Consider the following 6,286-nt stretch of genomic DNA (forward strand, 5'->3'; position numbering starts at 1 on the left):
GTGACTCTCCAGAACTCTTTTCATCTCTCAAAACTGAAACTCTATACTCATTAAACAACAAATCTCCATTCCCCTTTCCCTGCCAGCCCCTGGTAACCACATTCTTTTCTGTCTCTATGAAGTCAACTCTTCTAGGTACTTTGTATAAGTGGAATCATATAGTATTTGTCTTTCTGTGACTGGCTTATTTCACTTAGAATAATGTCCTTGGGGTTCAACCATATTGTAGCATGTGTCAAAATTTCCTTCCTTTTTAAGACTGGATAATATTCTATGCATGTATATACCACATTTTGTTTATTCATTCATCCATCAGTGGACACTTGGATTATTTCTACCTTTGGGCTATTGTGAATAATGCTGCTTTGAACCTGGGTGTACAAATATCTCTTTGAGACTCTGCTTTCAATTCTTTGGAGTATATACCCAGAAGTGGAATTGCTGGATCATATGGTAATTCTATTTTAATTTTTTTTGAGGAACCACCATACTGTTTTCCAAAGAGGCTGAACCATTTTGGATTCCCACCAACAGTGCATAAGGTTTCTCTACATCCTTGCCAATTCATGTCATTTTCTGGGTTTTTTTCTTTTTGTTTTTTTAGTAGGCCTTCTAATGTGCATGAGTTGGTTTCTCGTAGTTTTGATTTGTATTTCCCTAATGATCAGTGATGTTAAGCATCTTTTCATGTGTTTTTTGGCCATTTGTATATCTTCTTCGGAGAAATTCAAGTCTTTTGCTCATTTTTTAATCTGGTTGTTTGGTTTTTGTTCTTGAGTTGTAGGAGTTCTTTATATATTCTTCATATGACCCCTTATCCCATATGTGATTTGAAAATATTTTCTCCCATTCTGTAGACTGCCTTTTCACTCTGTGGATTGTGTCCTTTGGTACACAAAAGTGTTAAATTTTGATCAAGTCCAGTTTATCTATTTTTACATTGGTTTCCTGTGCTTTAGTCTCATATCCAAGAAATCATTGCTAAGTCCAATGTCATGAAGCTTTTCCCCTATGTTTTCCTCTAAGAGTTGTATAGTTTAGCTCTTATGTTTAGATCTTTGATTCATTTTAACTTTGGCCATTTTTAATTGGGTTGTGTGCCTTCTTAAAATTTATTTTCAGGCATTTTTTATATTCTGGATGAGTCCTTTGTTGAATATGTATTGAAAATATCTTCTCCCAGTCTGTGGTTTGTCTTTTTCCTCTGTTATTGGTATCTTCTGGTGAGTAGAAGTTTTTCATTTTAATGAAGCCCAATTTATCAACCCTTTTTTTTATGATTATGCGATTTTGCTTTTTGTGAACGGCGTAAGAAGTCTTTGCTGGCCCCAAGTTTATGAAGATATGTTCTTTTGTTTTTTCCTACAAACTTTATTGTTTACTCTTTTGTATTCAGGCCAATCATCCTTTTCACGTTAATTTTTGTGTACGCTGTAGACAAGTTTCATTCTTTTCCATATGGATATCCAATTGCATCAGTACCATTTGTTGAAAAGGCTAACATTTCCCCCACCAAATGCAATCACACCTTAGTTGTAAATCGGGTGACTGTATATGTGGGGGTCTGTTTTCTTACTCTGTTGTTTCCACGGATTTTTGTTGTTGTTGTTGTTCTATCCCTTGTGTTGATGCCACACTATCTTGATTACTGTAGCTTTTTATAGTAAGATCTATCATTTATGTCTGTTTTCATATTACTGGCCTGGCATTGAGAAGGCCCATGTAATATTTGCAGACTGCGTGAATAAATGAAGAAATGAGTTGCAAAGCAATCATTGTAACTGCTGTATCATTACTAGTATAGTTTATAGCCATCTTGCCACATGGGCAAGAATGGTGGAGACCATAGGTATTCCCTACTTTTGTCATTGTCCACTTTGGAATACACTTTGTATGTCACCCAGTCTCTCTGGTCATTTGTCCTTATAGAGTTTATGATGTGTGCATATATGTGTTATAGTGTGTTCTACATATTACCCTTTAGAGTGGACCAAAGGACCTTAACTACCTAGGAAGCTTGTACGCAGGTGTGACTTCTGTACCATGGGCATTTGTATAGAAACAAAATGACATCAAAGGAACAGCTAGACCTGCTGGACACCCATGAGAGAGCAGGCCATTGGGACAAACGTGGAGTGCAGGTGTTTCTTAGGACTGGCAGAATGCGAATGGCTGGAAGACAAGTCTGCCTGACTGTGCCCAGCTTTCATTTCAGACCTTGTTCTTCCTTAGGCTCTTTTACCCACAAGTACTTCCTGGCCCATTTAAGATAAGCAGGTCGAGTTAAGTTCAGATGCTCACCAAGTTCTTACAGGTGTCCAGAAGCCTCTTTTAATCCTTACCGGAACAAGGCGGTTATAAATAAATAACAAAATAGGTGGGTGGATAGATAACTAGATTTATAACAGTAGGTAACTTCATAAATTAATTAACTACAAGCATCTGGGTCTCACTGGGCCCTTGTTGAGTTCAGGCTACAGTTCCTGATCTTACTTCATCTTCAGTCTCAGTGGGAATAAGACTTAAACACAGTGGCTACCTTTTTTGGTGAAAGAGGGAAAAAAGAACTCTTCACAAGGCCAGTCCACAGGATGGGAAGAAATGCTGCTAGGAACAGTATTTGGATACCTGAAGTGTTAGGACTGTGATTCATATCTGAGTGCTGTCTGCAAGGCTGGCATGGCTCCAGCTGCCTTGAGGGTCTCCATGGCAGAAGTCACCTGATGACCCAAGTTTAGGTTCCAGCTCTGCCATTACCAGCTTTGTGATTTTGTGTCTCAGTTTCCTCATCTGTAAAATGCAGATGATAATGGTCCCTGCCTGATAGAATTATTGTGTAAAACACTAAGAATGGCCCTGACACATACTAAGAGTTCAGTTATTTGGTCTAGACACAAGGCATTGGTGAGAACCATCTTTGCCTTACTTATCGCAGCCACAAATAATCGGGCTAAGTCTGGGCTTCCGAAGGTCTGGCAGAGTGGAGTTCTGGCTGCGTTGTTGTTTGGTCTTGACTGTAAAACCTGTTCCTGCTCTCCTGGAGAAGTCTCTGGAGATGGCCCCTCCCCTGTGATGTTAATTCCACCTCGATCCCTGGGCTTTCTAACAGGAAGACAAACACCAGCCAGTTATAACTCACCCGGGATTACCTAGATTTCTCTTTGCTATGAATAGAATTTGCTTCTCGACCAGTGTGTACAAATTCCAAGCCTTGTCTGGGTCTTGGGGTTGGAAGGGAGGAGGAGAAGGGAAGGTAGGAACACAGAGACAATCGCCTGAGGAAAATGATTTGGGAGCTGCCCAGACAGTGAATAATCTATCACTCATTGTTGATAGAAAGCATTTATCAAGAAACTCAGCCCTGAGGTTAACAGGGTCATGCAGAGTGATTGCACATAGGGAGGAAAGTGGTGTAAGCGGAGATGGCTGTGGTTAACTGGAAAGACTTCCTGGAGGAGCTGGGTGCTGGGAGAACAGGCAGAATCCACCCAGGGCCCTTCTGACCAAGGTCAGTGCTCTTGGGGGTTTTCTAGGCAGTGGCCTGAACTCAGGGTTCACATCCTACCTCTGCCCTTTCTTGTATCATCTGAAGCAATTAGCTTCACCTCTTTGAGCCTCAGTGCTCTCAAAAGGGCATCTGTGTGAGGATCAATATGTTAATGTTTAGTATAGTTTGGGCACACAGTAGATGCTCATTTAACTAATTTTAAAAGATGTTTAATATTCTACTCAGTGCTGGGTCCAGTGCCCGGCACTGAAATACAAAGGTGAATAAGGCCCAGCCACTGCCCAGTTCAGGGAGATACAAGTTTCCCAGGAAGATACTGATGAACTGGTTAAGCCACAGGTCTGACCCAAGGCAGACATCTCAGGCTTCTCAGGGAAGCAGCACTCTTTGACCTGTTGGACTAGTGGAAAACTTCTCCTTCCCAGCATAGGCAATCCATCAGACCCTAGGTGCTGCCTGTTTCCAGGCCAGAGGGTGTGAGGGGCTGGTCACCCTGGAAACCTGATCCAGCCCAGCAGCACACCCTGGGCCACCCCATAGGACCAGACTGTGCCTTCTACCTGCTTTCTGAGGGTCAGTACTGACCCCAGCTCAGTTGGAAGATCTGTTTGGCAGAACTGAGTCTTCACAGTTTGGGGCTTGTTCTTGTCATTCTAGGACCTGGGAGGGAACTTTTGAAATCTTCTGCCCACACCCTGAATGGTCTGCACACGGGGCTCAGGAGCCCCAAAGCCCTGGAGGGGAGAGAGGCAGCAAACTCACCGTTCCCTGTGACCACATTCCGGCCTCCTGAGCACTGCATGTGTTGAATCTCCCCGCTAGACTACGGTCCTTTTCTTTCAAGTCTAACCATCAAGATTTTCCCCATATTTCAAGGCCTAGTTCAAGCACATGTGGTTTCAGGAAGCATTCCCTGACTCCTCTGTGAAATCAACCTCCAGACTCCTTTCTCTGTCTGTTCCCTGGGGAACAGGACTCTGTTCAAGCAGAGAGGCCAAGAGCCTGTAGGTTAGAGTTAGTGCAAAGTGAAAGCTCTCTCTTGGAGAGAGGAGGCTGGACAGTCTGGGCGGGGCCTTATTGTGAGGAAGCTGAAACACCATTGGCTGCATCTCCCTGCAGTTGGGAGCTATTGAGAGTTCTTGACAGAGGGAGGGGCCTGGTGAAGTTGGCAATTGAAGAGATTTCACTTTCCACAGTAAATGGTGGGGTGGGTGGAGGAACATTGGGGGCCTAGAGGTAAGGTGATTAGTTACAGGAGGCAATTAGAGGAGTTTCATCAGTTTCCCCAAATATGGGGCTGTAGAAAAGTTTATGTCAGATTTTTACAAAGGGAGTTTTGTAAAAATATAGATTCTGAGGCTGTTTTCCCAGAGATTCTGTTTCAGTGGATCTGGATGGGGCTAGAACCTGTGCTTTTAGAAGATGCTCCAGGACATTTCAGTGGAGTGACGGTGGACTATTCAATAATGGTGTTAGGACAACTGACTAGCTATATTGAAAAGACACTAAGCTTTATCTCTACCTCACTCCTTCCACAAAAATAAATGCCAGATGGAGCCAAGATAGAAATGGAAAGGAAGGGAGGGAGGGAAGGATGGAAGGAGGAACAGAGCAGTGGAGGAACAGAGAGAGGGAAGAAAAAAAAAATCATAAAGGGACTAGAAGAAAAGTGGGTGACATTCTAAAGAATAATCTTGGACACGAAACCTATAAGTCATAAAAGGAAAGATTGATGATGCATTTGACGACATAGAAACAAAATTTTTCTGTTCAGCAAAGTTAAAGACTAATAATAAATAGAGAAATATTTGCAGTTCATATAGAAAGGATTAATATCCCCAGTATCGAAAGAGTTTGTATAAACAAATAAATATATAATTCATTAGAAACGTATGCAAAGGATATGAAAAATAATTCCCTGAATGAAATAATTGTTTGATAAGCTTATGCACAGTTTTAAGCCTTGTTCTAGAGAACAAGAAATGCAGATTTAAAAAATAATAAGCGGGCTTCCCTGGTGGCGCAGTGGTTGAGAGTCTGCCTGCCGATGCAGGGGACACGGGTTCGTGCCCCGGTCCGGGAGGATCCCACATGCCGCGGAGCGACTGGGCCTGTGAGCCATGGCCGCTGAGCCTGCGCGTCCAGAGCCTGTGCTCCGCAACGGAAAGGCCACAACAGTGAGAAGCCTGCGTACCGCAAAAAATAAATAAATAAAACTAAAACTAAAACTAAATAAATAAGGTATCTCTGTGGTAAGCAGATTAATGATTACCAAAGGTGTCCACATCCTAATCCCTGGAACCTGTGAATTTGTTGCCTTTCATGACAGAAGGAACTTCGTAGATGAGATTAAATCAAGGATGTGGAGGTGGGGAGATTATTCTAGATTATCCAGGTGGGGACCAACATAATCACAAGAGCCCTTATAGGTGAAAGAGAGGCAGAGCAGTTAGTGTTGGAGTGAGTCGATGTGAGAAGGATGTGGCCAGCCACTGCTGGCTTTGAAGGTGGCAGGGGCCAGGATCCAAGGAGTGCAGGCGACCTCTAGCAGGTGGACAAAGCAAGAAAATGTTGAGGATCACACAACAGAGCTGTGTCAGGGGCTTCCTGCTACAGGTAACTGGGTCCCATGCAGGCAGGGTGACTCCAGGCCTCTCCCACTGCCCTTGCTGGAGGAGACGCACAGAGCCTGAGAAACAGGGTAGCTGACTATGGTGAGGAGTCCAGGTGCTCTGCCCCCTGGCTCTCTTCAGGTGCCCTACCTGCCATCCTACCTGC

The sequence above is a fragment of the Lipotes vexillifer genome, unplaced genomic scaffold, assembly GCF_000442215.2.
Source record: "Lipotes vexillifer unplaced genomic scaffold, Lipotes_vexillifer_v1.1 scaffold213, whole genome shotgun sequence".
NCBI lineage: Eukaryota > Metazoa > Chordata > Mammalia > Artiodactyla > Lipotidae > Lipotes > Lipotes vexillifer.